Below are 23,038 nucleotides of genomic sequence, written 5' to 3'. Positions count from 1 at the left end.
ATGTCTCTATTTTCTCACATCCTCTCCAACACATATCATTTTCCTTTTCTGTCATATTAGCCAATCTGATAGGTGTGAGGTGGTACCTTAGAGTTGTTGTAATTTGCATTTCTTTAATCAATAATCATTTAGAGTATCTTTTCATATGACTACTGATAGCTTTGATTTTTTTTGTCTGAACACTGCCTATTCATATCCTCTGACCATTTATTAATTGGGGGATGACTTATATTCTTGTAAATTTGACTCACTTCTCTCTATATATATAAGAAATGAAGCTATTATCAGAGACACTTGCTATAAATATTGTTTCCCAGTTTTTAGCTTTCCTTCTAATCTTGGTTGCATTGCTTTTGTTTGTGCAAAAATATTTAAGTTTAATATAATCAAAATTATCCATTTTACATCTTCTAATGCTCTCTATCTCTTGTTTGGTAAAAAAAATTCTTCCCTTCTCCATAGATCTGACAGTTAAACTATTCTTTGCTCTCCTGATTTGCTTATGATATCATCCTTTATGTCTAAATCATGTACACATTTTGACCTTATCTTGCTACCCTTCTTCTTAAAATATTCCACCTTCCTTTTCCCTGTTCCCACCAATTTGCTTGTTGAGATTATGGATTTCAACATCAGACTTTGTGTGTGTGCATTCAACCTTCCTTTGTCAGACTGAAATCAAAGTGAAATTCATGAGGTACCTGCTCTAGTCACCCTTTCTTCCATGTTTAGATTGTCTACTTCTTATGTGAAACTTCTATCCCTTCTCTCTTCTTTCCTCTCTACTGTATTCCTTTCCCTCCTTCTCTCTTCTTTCTTCTCTCAAAACCATAAAAACAGAGCAAAAACACCCCATAGGCATTTTGTCAACCAATCAACAAGCATTTTTTTTAACATTTTTATTTAAAATTTTGAGTTCTAAATTCTATCCTTCCCTCTCTCCTTCCCCTCCCCCCTTTGTGAGATAGTAAACAATCAGATATAGGTTATACATGTGCAGTTATATAAAACATTTTCATATTAGTCATTTTGTACAAGAAGACTCAAAAGAAAAAAATGAAAGAAAAAAAGTGAAAAATAGTATGCTTCAGTCTGTATTCAATCAATATCAGTTCTTTCTCTGGAGGCAGATAGTATGCTCCATCATTAGTCCTCTGGGATTATCTTAGATCATTGTGTTGCTGAGAATAGCTAAGTCATTCACAATTCTTCATTGAACAATATTGCTGTTACCGTGTACAGCATTCTCCTGGTTCTGTTCACTTCACCATGCATCAGTTCATGTTAGTCTTTCCAGGTTTTTCTGAAATCATCCAGCTTGTCATTTCTTATAGCACAATAATATTCCACCATAGTCATATACCACAGTTTGTTTAGCCATCACCTCCACTCTGCTAATGCCTTCCCTTTGTGCTTACCTCCCATTTACATTGTATATATCTTGGATGTACATCGTTGTTTACTTGTTTCCCAAATTTGAATGTGAACTTCAGAAGAGGGACCATGTTTTTACAGTTTTTATATCTCAGTATTTAGCACAGTGCCTTGCATATAGTAATTTCTTAATAAACACTTGAAAAACTGCTAGGAAAACTGGAAAACAGTATGGCAGAAACTAGGTGTTGACCAACATCTCATACCATATACCAAGATGTGGCCAAAATGGGTATGTGATTTACACATAAAGGGTGTTACCATAAGCAAATTAAGAGAGCATGGAATAGTTTATCTGTCAGATTTATGGCTAAGGGAAGAATTTAGGGCCAAAGAAGATATAGAGAACATTATAAAATATAAGATAGATAATTTTGAATACATAAAATTTGAAAAGTTTTTGCACAAACAAAACCAATGAAAACAAAATAAGGAAAGCAGAAAACTGAGGGAGAATTTTTTCAGCAAGTATCTCTGATAAAGACCTCATTTCTCAAATATATAGAGAACCAAGTCAAATCTATAAAAATACAAGTCATTCCCCAACTGATAAATGGTCAAAGGATATGAACAGGCAATTTTCAGACAAAGAAATCAAAGCTATCTATAGCCATATGAAAAAGTGCTCTAAAAAGTGCTCACTATTGATCAGAGAAATGCAAATGAAAACAACTCTGAGGTAATACCTCACACCAATCAGAGTGGGTAATATGACAAAAAAGAAAAACGTTGGCTGTTAGAGGGGATGTGGGAAAATTGGGACAATAATGCATTGTTGGTGAAGTTGTGAACTGACCCAACCATTCTGGAGAGCAATTTGGAACTGTGCCCAAACTGTGCATACCCTTTGGTCCAGCAATACCACTGCTAGGTCTATATCCCAAAGACATCCAGAAAAAGGGGGGGGGGACCTATTTGTACAGTTGTTTTTGTGGTGGCAAAGAATTGGAAATCAAAGGGATGAGGAGGAACAGCATTCCAGGAATGGGAGAGAGTCAGGAAAAGGCGCCAGAGGTCAATCTATGACTGTTGACGACATTAAGATTCTGAAATGACACTTCATGTTCATTAGAATTAGCACTTTATCACTGTATAGTCCCTTCTAATTGCTCAGATGTATTTACCTTTCTGAGATTCACTTGATTACTGTTTTTGCATTTCAGAGTTTCTTCACCTCTGGTCTTTTGCTCAGAAATGCTTGGAAATTATCTACTCCTTTATACGTTGATTTTTTTTCCCCATATAGGGTTAAATCCACTTTTACAGGGCAAGTAGTTTTGATTGTAGGATTTTATATTTTGCCTTTGGGAATGTTGTGTTTTCAACTTTCCTATCTATTACAGTGATAGCTGACTGTGGATCCTTGGTACTTGAGCTCTTTCTTTATGACTGTGTGCAATTTCTTTTATTTAACCTGAAAGTTCTGGATTTGGGTTTTGGCATTCTTGGGAGTTTTCATTTTGACGGTTCTTTTAGGAAGTGATCAATGGATTCTTTCTATTTTTACGTTACTGTAAAAATATTTGGGATGTGTAAGAAAGGTTTTAGGGGGTTAGGCTTCCACAGCAGGATAAGAAATTCTAAGAAAGATCTCGTGTATAGTCCCTCAATCTATCAGAAAGTGTACCAAACAACTAGTTCCTTAAGAAAGAGCCCCAGAGAGGGGGCAACTAGGTGGTGCAGTGGATAGAGCACCAGTTCTGAAGTCAGGAAGACCTGAGTTTGGCCTCAGACCAAATACTTGACATTTACTAGCTCTGTGACCCTGGGCAAGTCACTTAACCCCCAATTGCCTGAAAAGAAATTTAAAATAAAAAAAGAGCCCTGGAGGCCAAACTGGTTGCAACTCATAGGGTTCAAGGATGGGGCCTCAACAGGGCAAAGGCTTTTCTCACTATGCTTGCTTAATAAGCTTACTAAATATTAACTGACACACCCTGAGGGCAGAGATAGATGCCATTTTTTATCATGGGATGCATGACAACACATGACAAGGAGGAACATGGAGGAACATGAGATGGCTTGTCCAAGAAGAGTGTAACTCAGATGAACTAGACCAATCCTAGCCCTGGTGGGTGGAATATGAATCTTACTATTTAAAAGTTGATTGTACCACCGAACCAGCGGCCACCTGCTACTAAAGTTCATTGTGCCTGCTTCTCTCTCTCGAGAAGAGTAAAAGGCTTTCCTTCACTCACTTTTGTAGCAGATTTTTGTTTCAGATTTTTCTAACAGGATGTTTTTCAGTTATGGTTTTAGATATGTAGGTTTTCTTTTTTTGTTATGGCTTTCAGGTAGTCTGATGGTTCTTTTAAAAAATTATTTCACAAATATCTTTTGTTTTTATATCACTTAAATTTCTCTGTATATCCTTCTCCTTTGTTGAAGAAAAATATTAGTATTAATATTGTACTTTATGTTTTTAGGCTCAAGTTGGCCAGAACTATTGTCATTAATCTATATCCACATCATTTCTACCTTGAAGGAGATTATGTCATCTCCTCTGACCTCAAACATGATCTCTGCCCCAAAACAATTTTAATTGACATTTATAGGAATCTTGAACAAGAAAAAGATAGTATGTTAAAATATGGGTTCAGGGTCAGCTTTCTAGAATATTAAACACTCTTATTTCCCATATCATACTCTTTAAGGAAGGAAAAGAGTTCCTTTAAGATCAATTATCTTAAGTTTGAATGCAAAATAGGACACTGCCTTTAGAAGGGTCACTTCATCTGGGTGGAGTTTGGTTATCTTCTTAATTCGTTTCCCTAGGAAATGCTTTAGCTTTAGTTCTACCCACTTTCCCTAAAGGAAAAGTCTGGGAAAGGTTTTAGGCCAGAGAAATATTCTTTCTCAAGATTTCCGTAGAAAATAAAAAGTGGACTTTTTATATGCTTCCCTACTCTCTTCCCTCTTAGAGAACCATCCCATATAACAAAGAATTTTTTTTTAATGAAAAAAGACAAAGCTCAAGTAAAGAAAAATATTTGGCAAACAAATCAAAGAATCTGAAAATATACAGACTGATTCACACCCATGGTCCTCTTACCTCTGTAAAGGAGTGGGGGAAAATGTCCCCTCATTTTTTTCTTTGGAGCTATGCTTCTTTGTAATTTTGCAACATTCATTTTCAATGGTTTTGTGGTGGCTCTTTTTATTTACATTGTTGCAATCATTGTATATTAGTGTTTTCTTGGCCCTGCTTACTTACCTTTCCATTAGTTCATCTAAGTCTTTTTATGCTTCTCTGAATTCATCATTTTTGTAATTTCTTACCTTAGTAGTCAGTCAATAAACATTTATCAAATGCCTACTATGTGTCAGGCATAGTGCTAAGTGCTAAGTATAGCAAAAGGGGTAAAAGATAGTCCCCCAAAGGAGTCTGCAAACTAATGAGGATGACCACATGCAAACAAATACATACTGAGCAAGCTATATACAGGATAAATAGGAAATAATTGACGAAGGAAACACTGGAATTAAGAGGGGTTGGGGTAGAGGGTGAGATTTTACTTGGGACTGGAAGGTTAGTTTCCAAGTGGAGGTGATGAGGCTTAGGGGTGCTGGGACCCCAAAATCACAACACACGGGTCCTGTCCAAAAGAATTCGACCCAAGCCTTCTTTCAGCCAAAGACAAGGTTTATTAGAACATCCATCATATTGGGCAGACTCTTAAAGAGTCTGAACATTAGTGAGCTATTGGCTAGATTTTAAGAATCTGAGCATTTTAATGGAGACAATATGGACCTTATATACAGAAAGACTGTGGGAGGGATCTAGGAGTGGCCAAGTAGTTTGGGGTGACTGGAGGAGGGGTCTAAGGAAGATCTGAATGGGAGTGGCCAGTAAGGTGGGGTGAACAGAACTCCTGGGACCTGGACCACTTGGCCAAGGGAGAATGGAGCCTAGGTAGCATTAAGGGTGGGAAATGGCAGGGGGCCATAGGGAGGTAAGACAGTAGAGGGCTAGATTAGGTTAAGGATAACAGAATTGGGAGATTGGGTGTAGCCACAATGAAAGGCCAGATGATTATAGCCTCAGGGGAATGCTAGATGGTTTGGTCCTGTGGGAAAGTCTAGAGGTTTTCCTTTTTGGGGTCAAGATCCTATTCTCATCAGTGGGCTAGAGTTCCAGGCAAGGAGGACAGCCAGAGAAAAAAGCCTGAAGCCAAGAGATGGAGTGTCTCGTTTGTGGAATAGCCAAGAAGCCAGTGTCACTGGACTGGAGTAAGGTGTAAAATGACTGGAAAAGTAGGAGGGGGCTAATTTGAATGAATAGTTCATTACATTCCTGTGTAACAGAGACTATTCTGCCTCCCACTGCCTGAAGCTAGGTGTGTTACTTTTCACCTCTCCTCCAGGGTTTTCTAGTACCCTTAAGGGGTCTGAGTGAAGTTAATCTCTGCCATTTGCTCAAGCCCCCACTGATGGTGTTCCCCCAAGTTTAGAGATCCCCTGAACTAGCTCTTACAAAGCAATGTTTACTCACTTGAAATGTATAGCAAGAACATACAAACAACCCAGCTCCCTATACCTGAAGGCATAATCCCCTCCCTTACCCAACCTCTATCTCTGATGATGGGAGGGGAATTAGATTCATAGTTTAACTCGGTTACATATAATATAGTCCTATCAAGTGCCAAGTCCAAAGCCTCCCTGGCTTTGTGTGCCAGCACCAGGAAGGCTTTCCTCTTGGGCTGGCAGCAATATCTGATCCGGAATCCTGCCTCAAGCTCAGTATGGCTTGAGCTCCTAGGTCAGTGGACACCACCACTTGTAACTAGAACTAAAAAGGACAGTGAATCAGTTCAAAACCCTGAGGCTGATTCTTGGTGCCACAGGACCTAAAAGGGAGGAAAGGGTAAGGTAGCCCATCCTCCTACTGTGCTATGGGTAGACAGAACCTTCTCTTCCTCACTGTACCTAGAAAGCCAGAGAGAGACTGTTCCAGTTAGCATTTTTAAAGGCAGCCTGTTCTGGCTATGCCCCCAGTGGAAAAAGGCTTCTCTCATCCACATGCTAGGGGAAACTCAGGAATTCAGAATGTTTTCTCCCAAAAGCAAATTCCTGTCATCTCCCACATGAGTGTCTCTACCTTAGGTGATTTAAACCTGTGCAGTAGAGCCTTGCTACACATGTATCAGTTTGTTTAGTCATTCCTTAATCAATGGACGTCTTTTTTCAAAATAAATTCTTGCTACCACAAAAAAGTGGGGTGTAGGGTGTGTTCAGGGAAAACTAGTACCTGAGGTGTGAGGGCTGCTGAGCCCTTTTCAGGGCTGCTCATCCACCTTTGGTGTCCACCTGATTCACTCAACTTTCACATGTGGCTCCAAGAAGCTGTAGCATGTGTAGAGCATACACCCCCACAAACCATTTTGCCAGTCAGGGTAAACCAGGTTTAGGGTAACTGAGAAGTCTCAGACCCATTGGTGACTTAGGTGAAAACTTCCCCAGTGGAATGGGCAGATGAGAACAATTTGTTCCAGCAGCCATGAAAATGGCTAAAGCAGGGCTGTGGAGAGCCCAGAGCTTGGTCAGACGTTGAAGATGCCAAGGTCATCCATTGCATACTGAACCATCACCAGTCATCTTGAATTTGTCTTGCCACTGGACTCCAATGACCCTGGAAGAGAGAGAGTGAGACTGATGACTTCAACTTCATGCAACTCTGCCTCACTTAAATCCAATTTATGTGTGAATCAAAAGACATCACACATACCATTTTATCATTTTTACCTCCCTCAAAGTCCCGTGGTTGCAGGCAAGTAACAAAGCAGCAGATGAAAATACACTAGCAGCCGTAGTCACACCCCTGCACGGAGGCAGCCCATAGGATTGTCTTTGTCTTCTCACTGGACTGAAGCAGCAGTGGGATTTAGCGGCCTTTTTTAAGGACTATTTGCTCACCTCTTGGTACGACGAAGGGGCTGGAAAAGGTGCCCTGAGAACTGTCTGCTTCAGACACACTGTATCTTGACTCTAACATAGTGATGTCATTTTGGTCTTCTTTGAGAACAAAGGACACCAACAAAGACCACCACAAACAAAAGGGCTGCTACAAATATTTTGTGGTGTGTGGCAACTTTGTTCTGTCAGTGACCTCCTTGTGTCATGTCTAGCAGTTGAATCTCTAGGTCATAGGGTATGGACATTTTAGACACCTCTTTTGCATAATTACAAATTGTTTTCCAAAATGGTTCTACACATCCACAGCTGCAGCAATGCTATAGGGCTTCTGTCTTCCCACAACCTCTCCAAAGTTATTCATTCCCATCTTTTGTCATCTCTGCCAACTTGCTGGGTGTAAGGTGAAGTCTCAAGGTTGTTTCGATTTGCATTTCTTTTATTAGTAGTGCTTTGGAGCATTCTTTTATATTGTTCAGTTGTTTCAGTCATGTCCTACTCTTAATGACCCCATTTGGGTTTTCTTGGAGTGGTTTGCCATTTCCTTCTCCAGCTCATTTTATAGATGAGGAAACTGAGGCAAACAGGAATAAATGACTTGCCCAGGGTCATACAGCTAGGAAGTGTCTGAGGCCAGATCTGAACTCAGGAAGATGAGTCTTCCTGACTGTAGGCGCAGTGCTCTATCCACTATGGCTCCTCTGTAACTCCAAACATGTACACTGCCACACCCTGATAAAAACCTCTTGGCAGACAAGCTAAACTAGTTGAGGGTAACCTATAGGCCTAAGACCCATAGATAAGTTAGGGAAGTGTCTACCCCAAGCATATGAAGAGCCCCTCCCTCCTCCCCACCTGCAGAATGGACCAATGAGAACAGCTTCCAGCAGCTGTGAAGGTGGCTGAAGCAGGCACTGTGGAGCACTTAGAACTTGGTTAGGCATCAAAGGTGCCAAGGTCATCCACTGTATCCTGGGCCATTGCCAGGTGAACTGACTTGTCCTGCCACTAGACTGATAACGCAGGAAGTGACAGTAAGTCTGACTACTTAGTGTAATTTTGCCTTACTTAAATCCAATTCACCTGCAGGTCAAGACATCCCCTTATGATATCATTGGTCCTCTTCAAATGGAAGGATGGACCACAACAACCATTCGCAACTTTTGAGAACTGTTTGTTCAGATTCTTTTCTCTCTCTCTTTTTTAATTAGGAAAGACTTTTGTTTACATACATGCCTGTTAACTTGTCAGTATATCAGATATCAGACCCTTATTCAAGAATTTGGATTTAGATTTTTTTCCCATTGGATCACTTCCCTTCTTTTTGTAGATCCATTTTATTTATGCAGATGCATTTCAATTTCATGTAATCAAAATTATCTATTGTATCTTTGTAATTAATTGCCTCTATCTTTTTTTTGGTTAAGAATATATCTTTTATCTATAGTTGTAAAAGATCTGCTTCTCTTCGTGTGTGTGTGTGTGTGTTATGATCCTTAATATTCAGGTCATATATCCTTTTTTAATTTATTGTGGAATATTATATACATTGTTTATCTAAACCTAATTTCTGCCACACTGCTTTCCAGTTTTCTCAGCAATTCTTATAAAATAGGGAATTCTTTCCTAAGTAATTTATGTTTGGGGGTTTATTGAGTTTATTTCTGTTTCTCCCTCACTATATTCTGTTGAGCTACCTCCCAATTTTTAAATTAATTTATTTTGAAATTACCTCTCAATTTTTTAACCAATACTAAATAGTTTTGACAATTACTGCTTTATAGCATAGTTTGAGGTGTAGAAATGCTATTCTTCTTTCATTCCAATTTCTTTTCATCATTTCTTCTGATATTCTAGATCTTTTGTTCTTCTGAATGAATTTTGTTATTATTGTATTGAATTCTGTAAAATATCCCTTTGACAGTTTGAATGATATCACATTAAAAGTATAAGTTAACTTTGATAGATTGTCATTACATTGGCACAGCCCAGCTATAAGCAAAGACTATTTCTCCAGCTATTTAATTGTTTTTTTTATTTTCTTAAGGAGCAATTTGTAGTTGAATCTATACAAGTATTGGGTGCACTTTGGTGGTAGTCCAATATAACTTAAGTGATTACTCTGTGACTTGTTTCCAAATTAGTTGTTTTTGACTATAGCTGCCTCACATATTCTTCTATTTTTTTTTTATCTTTTGCCTTATATCTAGTTTTTCTTATCTTACAAAGACATTTGTTTGATCCATTTGAATCTTTGGGGAATCTGTTACTTGGGTAAAGTCTGCAAACTCTTATACTCTAGTATCTACTTTCCTTCCCATTCTTTCCTCTTGAGTTCTTATTTATAATATCACTTCTGAACTTTTGCTTCCTTTCTTTCAAGAATTTGGTTAAATCTTGTGGCCAGATTTTGTTTTTGTTTGAAATATGGCTTTCAGTTGTTGTAGAATTTTATTTTCTTCTTCTGGGTTTGTGTTCTCAGCACTCCTAGATCATTAGTATTGCTTTATCATTGATATCTTCTTCTATCTACTTTTTTATAGTTTTACTTCTGAGTTGGGACTTTGTGTCACAGCCATGCTTCAACAAGCACTTCAAAAAAGAAGAGTAGGGCCTTGTTTGGTCCTCACTTCTGTTAACCATGGTCCTACAACTGCTTCTTCTGAGTACTGAGGACTGTTTTCAGAGATGTTGGGGCAGCTCAGGTCAGCCAGCTACTGTGATGTGATCTAGGGCCAAATTTGACTGCTGCTCCTGAGATAGGCAGTTTGGGGCCAGAACAACAAAGCTACAGGCTTCAGGTAGCCTACACTGGAAGGCTTCCATGCACTGCAAGCCTGGTCTAGGGCTTTTTTGGCTGGATCTCTTTCATAGTGTTCACAAGCTCTGGCACTGAAGGTACTTTCTCCTTGGATTGCTTGACCATTACTCAGTCTGGTACTTTAAAATTAAAAAAAAAAAGAACAACTTTCCTGGAGTAGGAGCTGGGCTCTTTAGCTGTTTCTACCATCTTAGCTGGAACAAAAGTAAATTATTCAGACAGGGTAGGTCTGCTGTGAATAGAGGTGCCGTTCTATCAGGTCATCAATACATTTGCCTTTCAAGTGGAGTCTAAACCACAGAGGGACACTATGAGCCTGGGAGAGACTATTCAGGACCCTATGACAGAACTTTGGATTCACCAGAATGGCTGTGAAGAACTCAAACGAGTGCTTTGCATGTTTTCTAAGTCTCCTTATGGATTCCTGTGAGTCCTTTACATCTTTCACGTTTACTAAGGAGTGAAATAAAAAAGGCTCTCTTTTAATTTGTAGAAACTAAGAGATGAGCTGTATTTTAAGATTATCCAGAATAAAGTCTGGGTAGGACAATGTACTGAACAGATGGATCTTTTGGCATCTGCCCCAATATTTGGACCTGGTTCATGCGAGTCCAGAGCTTAGGCAGTCCTAAGCCATGGGCTGCACTGGTGTTGCTTTCCTACCTGTCCTTTGAGGCTCAACTCAAATACCACTTCTTCCAAGAAACCCTTCCTACTTTGCCCATTCAGTAATGATTTTCACACTGCAGACCTCAAACAGCACATTGCAACTCTCTAATGTCCACTGTAATAAAATAGTTTGTATTATAGCTATCTTTCTTGGCATATTTTCCCCTTAATACACTATAAACTCCTTGAGAGTAGGGGCTACCTTATTTAAATATTTTATTTCCCCAGCACCTAGTATAGTGCTCTGAATTCAGTACTTAATAGGTAGACAATAAATACTCATTGCTTTGTTTAATAAATGTGTAGAAAAGTGGAATGGAAACCACCTACGTGGTGAGGCTCTCTGTAGTGAGAGCTATTGTGTGGTTCAAAGGAAGGCAGAATAGACATCTATAGTTTCTTTTTCGCCTACCTTTTTCCAAGAGTGACTTTAATTCCCGCCAGGAGGGGAAGAAGGAAGTTGGGGCAGGAGGCCACTTTGCTCTGCTCAGAGAGAGGTGGGTACTAGGCTAGAATTATATTTTCTGCTCCCTTAAATATTGTTCTTCTGGGTGATTCAATCAGGTTTGAGCTAACTTCTGATCTCTGTCATTTCTAGGGGAAGGGGGAACTGCATGCTCTATATCCAAGGTTCTACCCCTATCCCACCAAATACCAGTTTCACAATGAACACACATAGAGATTAGCAAAGAAAATCATCTATCCAAATCATAGCAAAACAGAAGTCAGAGAAGGCATACATAGGCAACAATCCAGAATGAAGGAGCTCTCTCATTAGGGATGAGATAACCCAGCTCAGTCAAGAAAGAATTACCTGGATCTCACCTAAGAGGAGACTTCCTGAAGTCTCTAGAGTAGCAAGCTGGGGATAGGAACATGATGATTTCCTGCTCCTATTACTTCTTCCCAGAGCCTTTTCCTTCAGCAACCTGCAGTGGGGCTGGCCTATTCCATCTCCCCTCTTGAAACTGGAAGCCAGAAGCTCCCAAAGCCAAGACCTGAGAACCATCCCTCTGTGCCAGAACCCTGCACAGGAAGAAAGCATCAAGGGTTCTGATGGGGTGCTTGGGTGCTTGCGCTCAGACTCCAATTCTAAGACCATATTTCTCCCTAGCCTCAAAAACACTATCTCTGGCAGTTTCTCCCTAGCCCAAGGACACTATTCCTAGGAATTAACTATGCCTAGTAATTACCCATGAATGGGCCCCAGTGAAACACTTATCTCTCTCCCTGGTATAGTAACAAGATGACCCTGTAAGAATTATTAGTTTGAACTGGCTTTGTACTGGCTCATAAAGATATTTGGTACCACCCAGACTATCTATAACAACTCCCTACCTCATTATAGGCATCATGGACTGAAGACATACATGCACTCCCCACATCTATACCTCATTCTGTACATCCTAGACTCAAGACATATATATATATATACACATTCCCTACATCTATCTTGTCAAACAGGCCATTGACTGGCAACAGATCAGATAGCCCTCAGGCAGCTAGTTAATTTAGTGATGTAGCAGACCTAAAAACACATCTTTCTGTGCCCTCTCTCCCCAACTCCCCACTTTCATGGGCTTTTCCTGGTGAATTCTGGGAAAAACAACTGCAAGTAGATACAAAAGTACATATTTCTAGAGCTGACCATTCCCTAACCATTACCTAATCCCACTCTGAATCACCTAATTAGCATACTTGGCACATATTTCCCTATTGTTTTTCCTATATAAACTTTAACTGTACCCCTCTAAGATCAAAGGTTTCTTAAGAACTTTTGCCCACGGAATAGCGCAACAATAAACTTTTGCCAACTTAACTTAAAGATTGCTTGAGTCCGTGAATTCTTTTCAGATGACCCTGTCCCTGAATCCTTCAAAACCACATCAGTTCTAGGAAAGTGGTATGGGCCCCAATTTCTTTTCTTTTCTTTTTTATATATAAATTTATTTGTTTTTAGTTTTCAACATTCATTTCCGCAAGTTTTTGAGTTCCAAATTTTCACCCCATCTCCCTCCTCCCCCCCACCCCAAGATGTCATGCATTCTGAATATCCCTTCCCTTAGTCTGTCCTCTCCTCTATCTCTCTCCCCTTCTCTTATCCCCTTCCCCTTCTATTTTCCTGTAGGGCAGGATAGACTTCTGTACCCCATTCCTATAGTTCTTATTTCCCAGTAGCATGTAAAACATTTTTTTTAAACATGTGTTTTTAAAACTTTAGGTTTCAAATTTTCTCTCTTCCTCCCTCCCCACCCACCCTCATTGAAAAGGCAAGCAACTCAATATAGGTTGTACATGTGCAGTTATGCAAAACACGTCCATAGTAGACATGTTATGAAAAACTAACTCTATTTCCCTTAATCCTATCCTGCCCTCCCATTTATTCTATTCTTTCTTTTGACCCTGTCCCTCCTCAGAAGTATTTCCTTCTGATTACCCCCTTTCCCAATCTGTCCTCCTCTCTATCATCCCCCTGCTCTCTTGTCCCTTTCTCCCCCTATTTTCCTGTAGGGCAAGACAGATTTCCATACCCAATTGAATGTGTATGTTATTCCCTCCTTAAGCCAAATCCTATGAGAATAAGATTCACTCATTCTCTCTCACCTTCCTCTGTTTCCCCTTCCACTGTAAGAGACTTTTCTGGTTTTTTTTTTGTGAGATAATTTACCCCATTCTACCTCTCCCTTTCTTCTTCTCCGAGTATCATCCTCTCTCATCCCTTTATTTTATTCTGCAGATATGACCCCTTAATCTTCACCTCATATGGGCCCCAATTTCAAGAGAGTGGGTAATGACATGGGTCCCAGCAGAATGGGCACTGAACTGGGCAGGAGCACTTTATATATCAGGAGACCCACTGTGAACAGCACCACCTACCGCATGGACCTCATGGTTACAATCCAAGACTCAGTCCTTCTGAAACAAGAAGGGGAAGCCCGAGGTTTCTGATCTTCATTTTTCATCCTATTCTGTCACTCCTTCAGCGGGTTGTTAAATTTCTTATTGGCTTTTTCCCTATCTTTTTGTTTCAGTTTTTCTTTTTCTTCTCTGATGTTGCCTGTGCCAGGCTTCTCACATCCCTGAGGCCAAGGTTGTCCAATAATAGACCTAAGATTTAAGTGGTGAAATGTCTTTTAGAAGACCTTCAGGATCAAAACATACTATTTGCTATTTTTTTCCTCTTCTATTGAGTTTTGTTTCCTCTTTCTAGTGGTTCCTCCTATTGGTTCTAATTCTTACTTACAACATCACTAATGTGAAAATATGTTTAATAGGAATGTATATGTATTGCCTATATCAGATTGTACGCCATCTTGGGAAGGGTGGTGGGGAGGAAGGGGGAGAAAAATTTTAAATTCAAAAGCATATGGAAGTGATTGTTGATATATCAAAATAAATTAATAAAAATTAAAAAAAAAGACCTTTAGAACTTTGCCATCAAGAGGATAAAGTATGGTAGAAGCAATATCTACCAGGGTCCTGGCCCTGTATGCTAGGCTAGTTTTTTCCTTAAAAAGTAGACTGTTATGTACCTTTAGATTGCCTCAAGGCTTAATTGGCTCAGGGAACACAGGATCAAACCATATACGAAGCTTCCTGGTAGACTAAATAGAGGTTATAAATAATTAGGTGGCACAGTAGTTAGAGTACTGGGCCTAGAGTGAAGAAGACCTGAGTTCAAATCTGACCTCAGACACATTAACTGTGTGACCCTGGGCAAGTCACTTAATCTTTATCTGTCTCCTGTCTCTTCCTTAGGGTTGTTCCTTGTTGCTTATTACCATTTCAATCTTCCACAATCTGGCTTCAACCAGTTTGGTCAAACTACTGCTGAAAAAATCTCAAGTTTAAGTCTTTCAAAAATCATAAAATTTTGTAACTCCATTGTAATCAAGGAATAATAATAACACCTCAACTAATGAGATAATTGAGGGAATTAGGACAGCAAGTGGTTATTTGTGGGAATTGAGTGAACCACACTGACTCCATCTTGTGATTCAGCTCTGGAGCTAGCTCGTTCCCTTTCTATTCAATTATGGGTCTAGTCCAAATTTTGTTCTGTGAGAAAATTTTATTCAATTGTAGGAATTGAGAAAAGACCTTTTGCATTGTTTGAACCCAGCCCCGCATGGCTGGGAAACTGGCCCACCCCTACCTGCTGTTTAGGGACCCTAACCTAAGGACCTAGGCTATGCTGACCAGAAACTCAGTCAGATACAAAGATTGATGCGAGGTGTTCTCTCACAATTGTGTATCTCAAGCAACCCACATGTTTTATCTGTTTACTTTGTAACAATGATTAGTTTTATTGTTTGATTGTTGATTGATTGGGAGTGGGGGTGGGGTGGGAAGAGGGAATTTCAGGGGCTGATCTTTGATTATTTACAGACAGTTTAGGGGGTGGGAGTGGAATACCTTTTTTCTGAATTCGGGGGATTGCACCTGTTCACTCTCCCCCTCCCAACTTGGAAAGTCCCTAATCTTTCCTCCAATTAGAAATCAGATTACCTATTGTGTATTGTTTCCTTTTAATTAATTATGATTAATTGTTTTCAAAGTATAAAAGTTTGTCTCCCTTTGTATTCCAGGTATAGCCCTAAGCTGAGGAAGGGGCCTAGTCCTGATTTGTTGGGCAATTGGCATGCATTGCTTAATAAATTGATGTGTTCAGGAGATGGAACTTTTGTTTTCCTCAGTCATTTCACCTTTCACTCACCACACTAACAATAAGGGAACAGATAGATATAATTCTAACCTGGTACTCTCTCTTTCTCTTGAAGGAGAACAGAGTGGCCAAGCTTCTGGCCCCAGTCTCCTGCTTCCCTTCCTGGCAGGAATTAAAGTGTGGGTAGGGATGAGTAGGAGGAAGTTAAAAAGACTAGAGAACTCTATTCTGCCTCCCTTTAATGATACACCCATGCTACATGTGGGGGACAGCCTCACTATGCCACCATTTTACAGATGTGGATATTAAGGCTCAAAAAAGTTATAATCTGAGAGATTTGCCAAATAGATTTTTAAAGCATTTATCCCAAAAGCAAAACATAAAAATAGCTTTAGACAATATAGATACATAGAAGTAATAGTAGAAGGAAAACTGAGTTTAACAGAATTGGAGTAAAGGAATGAAGGGTTATCTATCCTGTAACACTTCCTCTCTGTTGTTTCCCTGTCTGTAAAATGGCCAAGTTGGAAAAGATAATATCTAAAGGCTCTTCCAGTTCTTTTCTGTGTTATCATATTTGGAGAAGCTGAGTGAAATAAGAGAAAATGCTAAGGCTCTGAATACTATGATAATACACAAGTGAATTTTAATTGCTACCCACAGAAAAAGCAATTAAACTTGTTCTGTACGTAAAAATCCTAGGTACCTGGCAGTGCTTAAAGCGAAAACTCCTTTAGAGGGCACCTGAGTGTATTTGCATAAAATTTGGCACATAGATTGTATTCTAAATAAACCTTACATTCTATTCTCATGCAATTTTCAAGTTTAATTAGTGTTTTTTTTCTATTCTGCCAGCCGGCTTCTGGATGGGGGTGGGGTGGGGTAGGGTGGGAAGAGGTAATTTCAGGTGCAGATGTTTGAGTTTCCCCATCCTCAACTTCTAATTAAAAAATACTTATGCTCTATCTCAAATCATCCAGATTCTGAGCGTTTTCTCTCAGTAGCTTCAAAAGCAAAAGGGGACATCCTGAAAGTCTGCAAAAAAGGGAAGTATAATGCTTGGTAATTATTGAATTGAAGTGAATCAAACTGAACTGAGTAGTGGTGGGTGGGTCTCCTCTACTCAGAAAGTTTGGTGGGAGCCTGTAGGCCTTTAAAGCCCCTGGTTCAATCATTCACTAATGCAACAACTACTTATTACGAGTCTGACTGTGTACAAAGCTGGTGCCTGGAAGAAGCACAGAGTACAAGGGTTTAGATAAAATAGTGCTCCTGACCTTGTGGAGCTTACAGTCTAGAAGAGGGAACAGAACATAGGAAAAGACAGTTATACTATATAATGGAGTATAGTAAGTGAATTAGAGGTGCAGAACAAAGTGCTGTGTGAAGTTCAAAGGGAAGGGTAATTGTAGTTGACCAGGGAGGACTTCTTGGAGACAGTGGCATTTAGGTTGGATACTGATGCCAGATAGTCCCCATAAACTCCACTGCCTGTATGTCCTATTGCCTTGAAGCTAGTCTTACTCTGAATATAATCTATGGAATAGATTGGCATTGTTTTATCCCTACTTTGCAGAGAAGAGCACTGAGTCATAATATGGAATGATATGATTTGTCAAATTACAATGAGATCTTATAAGCTTGCAGTTATACTAAGAACAACTGTGAAACATATTCAAATCTTTCTTGAATCTAACAGATTTTTTTTTGTAATGATGCTATTTGAACAAAACTATATTGGTAAAAAGCTTTATAGTACTTTGTATTCATCCTGTGAAATGACTTCGTATTATTAAGCTCTATTGTGCAGAGGAGGAAACTGAGTCATAATTTAGACTTGTCAGATTATAATTATATCTCACAGTTTTGCAGTTACATAAGAACGTCTATGAATTTATCTAAATCTTTCTTGAATCTTTTTATATTTCCAGTTTGTACAACCTCTCGAGATAGTGAGTTTCATCTTTTTACTACCCACTGGAAAACGTATTATTTCTTTTTTCTTTGTCCTAAAACATAATCCTGCAAATGTCAAGGATTGCTCCTACTTACAGTATTCTGAGATTTGGAGAACAAATCTCTATTTACCTTTAATAATAGCTGACATATATGCTGCTTTACATACATTTAGTTGATCCTCATAACAACCCTGTAAAATAGCTGCTATTATTATTCCCATTTCATAGAAGAGGAAACGGAAGCTCCCATGGGTAATTGACTTGGCCAGAATCACACAGACAGGGAAATGGTGTCAAAGGTGAGATTGAAAACAAGATCATTTTTATTCCAAATTTAGCATTTTATCTACCATGCTATGCTGCCTTTCCACCTTCTATTCAATCCCACTCATCCCCAGTTTATTCTGGGCAGGGACACAAAAATTATCCATCAAAGACATAAGAAAGAGGAAGGTAGGGAGAGAAGAGTAAGTTAAGAGTAAGAGACTATCATAAAAATGCAAAAAGAATTGAAAAAAAAGTTGGCAGGAAATGACTGGGACAGGGTCGAACAATCCTAGGACAGAGAAAGAGTAGGCAAACAACAGCATTTATTAAGTGTCTGCTATGTGCCTGGCACTCTGTCAGGCTACTGGGAATATAAAGACAAAAATGAATCAGTTCCTGACCTCAAGGAGTTTACATTCCATAGGAGGAGAGTGGGGAGGTCTTCTCCAAAGTGGAAAAAATACTCAGTATATTAAGTAGGTATCAGTTAAAGGACAGCTATCCATTTCCTCTACTGCAAGGAAAAAAACTTTAAAAAAGAAAATGCTCATTGGAAAATTCCCTTCCCATCTCTTGCTGGAACTTCATAGGGGAATTCTGTGTCCCAGACCAGGCAGAGTAGAAAAGAAAGGGAATGGGGCAGCTAGGTGGTACAAGGGATAGAGCACTGGCCCTAGAGTCAGGAGGACCTGAGTTCAAATCTAGTCTCAGATACTTGGCACTTACTAGCTGTGCGACCCTGGGCAAGTCATTTAACCTTGATTGCCTTACCAAAAGTAAAATAAAATGGAAGGATTTCAATAAAAAAAAAAGAAAAGAGAGGAAATTAGGCCTTTTTTACAGTCTACTGAAGTGGGTAGCTTTTCCTGGCTCAGCTTTTGATCATTTTTGAAACAGCTCTGAGTCATAGGGGCATTTGAAGACCAGCCAGGAGCTACTGGTTGAACACACCCTTTAGTAAGAGGTCGGAGCGTATGGCTCACATGGAAGGGGCCTAACCCATGCTCAGCATCATGGTGTAAACTGAGGCAGATGCTCTCTGGAGAGAATTTAGATCTCTTTCCCCCCACAAAGGGGAAATACCTGGAGAATACAAAGGCCAGTTCTCGAGATTTAAATTTCCCTCTTCCCTAAAGGGAAGAAAACCAGAGGAAGACACTGACTATGAAATTAAAGAAAGGTTTTTATTAAGCAGGGAAGAAAAAAAACACACATATAGGTACTGCCCAGCCTGTGCTGAACAGGACACCAGATGATGGATGGAAAGAGTTTATATATCTTTTAAACAAAGGAAGGTAAGGAATTTGGGGGACAGGTAGGTTTAGAAAAGAATGAGTCAATGAGCCCCATCCCCAAGGGTAAGGGGTAGTGAGGACTTCCAGGTGTCTGAGGTGTGGCCCTTTGATATACAAATCAGAAGGCATTCTTGGTAACAAGTAGCCCACAGTCAAGGCTTGATAAGGAGGTATCTCCAAAAACAGGATATTCTGTTAACAAAAGTTAGGGGAGTCTCTGGATATAAGGTTGTTTCCAAAAACCATAAAACAGGATATGTCCAAGAGTCCCATAATCTACAGTTGGGAAAGTCTTTGAAGACAGGGATGTCTCTTGAAGATTCATAAACCACCAAATGCCTCACAGTCTGCTTCAAAGCTGATATGAGTTTCCAGCTAGGTTTATTCTTAGTCACTGCAAAGGATTGTTGGTATGTCAAGCTACTCTATGTCTTAGTTAGTGTAGCCAGTCCTCATACAGATCTTCTCCCTTACTTGGATAATTGGGGAGCTCAAGGGCAAATTCACTTGCACAATGGGAGGTGCCCCAGTCCCACAGATCAAAGAAACTCCCCAGATTATTTCTATTTCAATAATAATAATAATACCTTTCATTTGCATGCTTTCATTTGTCTAGCACTTTCTCATTTATTGTTTCCTTGTTGGAAATTATTATACTTACTTCACAGCTGAGGCTCACAGAAGTCACTTAATTTATCCCTATTTATATAGGTAAGCAAGCCATTAATCCAGAGCTCTGTCCACTATGCCCAGCTTTGGTAAAAGTAGTGAAGGAACTATAAAACTAGAAAAGCTAGAGGGGTGGAGTCGGGGTAAGCTTGGATTTTAGGAGGTTTTTGGACTGGAGGGTCCCCTTTGGATATTGGGGCTTTTCAACTCAGAAAGGATGTTTGCTTAGAAATATCTTTAGTCCTCGAGGAACTAGGGCACAGAATATAGGAAGTAAGGAATTAGCTCCTTAAGGTTTACTCTAGGCTCTTGGATCAACAGAGAGAGGTAACAAAGAGAAAATGTCATTTCCCTTGTGGGCAAGTTATAATGACATTTCCATCCTCAGTTCTCCATCTTTTATGGTTCTGCACTAGACACATAATAAATGTCTGGTCATATATGGAAGCCAGTCAGGGGAGAGGAAATGTCACTAGAGCTAGCCATATAATTAGCTCTCAATAAATATTTGTTATTCTCTTTTAGGGCTCTAGGAAATTCTGTGGTCTCTCTCTGACAATCAACAATCTTTTTGTAACTTCTACCCTTACCTGGGGGATTGGTAGGTCAAGTGATGGCCAATTTCACAGTGCTAATATAAGACTGAAGAGAAACTTGAACCCAGGTCTTCCTCATTCTAAAGCCAGCCTTATATCCACTAGAACATGCTACCTCTCTATTAATAATCAGCTTACATTTAAACAGCATTTTGCATAATAATTCACATTTATATGTCTTATAAAAGTTTACTGAGCTTTTTTCTCAGAAGGCTATGAGACAGGAGGTACACGGATTATTATCCTCATTTAACAGATGTGGAAACTGAAACTCACCTAGGAGAAGTTACTTCCCCAGGATCACAGCTAGTATTTGAACCTAGATTTTCTGATTCTCAGATTCTCTTTGTGTTTATTAAAGAGCATATGAGCACAGCAGGGTCATGTTGTAACAAATTTCAAACTGTAATGTACAAAACGAGAAAGAGAAGTCTCCTTCCACTACTGACCTCTCCAGCTTCCTTAAATGCCAGCTAAAAACCTCACCTTCTACAGGAAGCCTTCCTCAATTCTTTTAAAGTCCAGTGCCTTTCCTTTGTTAAGCATTTTCTATTTAACCTGTATGTACTTGATTTGTATATATTTGTTTGCATGTTATCTCCCCCATCAGCTAAGTTTCTTTTGGGCAGGGACTGTCTTTTGCCTCTTTTTAAAAAATATTCAGTGTTTAGCATAGTGCCTGACACACAGTAGGTGCTTAATACAGGTTACTGATTTTAAAAAGTACCCACTACATGCTAGGCACTTTTCAAATATTGTCTCATTATTATCTTATACTTGGAGTAGTGCATGAGACCTGGAGTCAGGAAAACCTGAGTTTAATCAAGCCTCAGACACTTCCCAGCTGTGTGATTCTGGGCAAGTCACACTTAATTTCTATCTGCCTCAGTTTCCTCATCTGTAAAATGGGATTAATAGCAGTTACCTCCTGAGTTGTTATGAGGATCAAATGAAATAATGTTTGCAATGCTCTTTCTAAATCTTAAAATGCTTTATAAATGCTGGCTACTATTATTATAATATTGAGAATAGTTCCTGGCACATACTAAGTGCTTGGCAAATGATTATTAATTGATCGATTGAAATCCCTAATGAACATCAGTACAAAAATATTTTAAAATATATTGGCAAAGTGTCTACAACAATATATTATCATATACTATGGCCAGGATGGGTTTATAGCAGGAATGCAGGTTTAGTTCAATATCTGGAAAAGTGTAAACATAACCACATTAATAACAAGACAAGAAAAATCACATGATTATATCAAATGTAGAAAATACTTTTGATGAAATACCAATTTCTATTTGAAAAAAAAAACTTTAGGAAGCATAAGAATAAAAGTATTGTTCCTTAATACGTAAGTAGTGTCTATCTAAAACTAAGAGCCAGTATTATCTGTAGGGAAGAAATACTTGGAAATTTTGTAATAAGATCAGTGGTAAAGCAAGGATAATGTCTATTATTGACATAATTATTTGATAGAATAAAAATTCTAGCTATAGCAGGCAAGAAAAAGAAATTGAGAGACTAAGCAAAGGCAAAGTGGAAGTAAAATTATTGTTTTTTCAGATAGTATGATGGTTTCCTTAGACAACCTTAGCAATTCAACTAGAAAGTAATTGACACAACTTCAGCAACATAGCATGATGTAAAATAAATCAACAGAAATCATCAGCCTCTCTACAGACAGCCAATGAGACCCCACAGAAAGAGATAGGGAAATTCCATTCAAGATATCTTCAGAATATATTAAATACTTGGGAGAAAAACACAAGACATATGTGAATACAACTAATAACATTATTTACAGAAATAACAATATACCTAAGTAATTAGAAAGTTATTAAATGGTTATGGTTGGGCTATGCCAATATAATACCAATGATAATATCACCTAAATTTATTTATTTAGTGCTATACCAAATTGTCAAACAAATACTTTATAGAACTAGAAAAAATAATAGCAATTCATTTGGAGGAACAAAAGGTCAAGAACCTTAAATGAAATTATGGTGAGGGAGAATGGGAAAGAAGGAGGCATAGAAGCATCAGATCTTAAACTATCCTGCTGGGTAGCAATTCTCAAAACTAATTAGTACTGGCCAAAAAATAGAAAAGCTGATCAGTGGGGCAGATTAAGAACACATATTTCCAAAGCAAATGAATATAGTAACAGTATTTGATTAACCCAAAGACTCCAACTACAGAGGTAAAGATTCGCTATTTAACAAAAAGGTCTGAGAAAACTGGAAAGCAATCAGGTACAAATTAGGTTTAGACTAACATCTCACTCTCTCTATCTTAATTAAACTCCAAATGGATACATGTTCTAAACAGTTCACATCATAAATAAATTAGAGGAGAGTGGAAGGAGTAGCTCTCACAGCTATGGACAAAGGAAGACTTCTTAAGAAAATGAAGGATAGAGATATTAGAAGAGATAAAATGAATGAATTTGATTATATTAAAGTGAAATTTTTTTGCACAAACAAAATCAGTGCAGAATACAATCAGAAGGAAAAAAGTTCACTGGGGGAAAAAAAAACTTTACAATTGTTTCTCTGCTTAATGTCCAATAATGTCTGATAGCCAAGATTTATAGGGAACTGATTCAAATATACAATTACAAATGTCATTCCCTAAGAGATAAACATTCAGGGAATATAAACAGGCAGTTCCCAAAAGAAGAAAAACTATCAACAACCATATGAAAAATAAGAGAAATGCAAATTAAATACAACTATGAGGTT

General features: G+C 38.7%; 1 long non-coding RNA gene across 1 annotated transcript in view; it reads right to left on the bottom strand.

The window, feature by feature from the left end:
- Positions 1–900: 900 nt before the first annotated feature.
- The window catches only part of LOC110197335 (uncharacterized), a 158,092-nt gene continuing 135,954 nt past the window's right edge, over positions 901–23,038 (bottom strand). The window contains exon 4 of the long non-coding RNA XR_013484847.1: positions 901–7,063. This is a non-coding gene — a long non-coding RNA (uncharacterized LOC110197335). The remainder of the gene's footprint in view (positions 7,064–23,038) is intronic.

The sequence above is a fragment of the Phascolarctos cinereus genome, unplaced genomic scaffold (assembly GCF_003287225.1).
Source record: "Phascolarctos cinereus isolate Bilbo 61053 unplaced genomic scaffold, phaCin_HiC Scaffold_2;HRSCAF=192, whole genome shotgun sequence".
In the NCBI taxonomy this organism is placed as follows: Eukaryota; Metazoa; Chordata; class Mammalia; order Diprotodontia; family Phascolarctidae; genus Phascolarctos; species Phascolarctos cinereus.
Note: the sequence above shows the minus strand (reverse complement) of the source record. Positions and strands in the feature narration are given on the sequence as shown.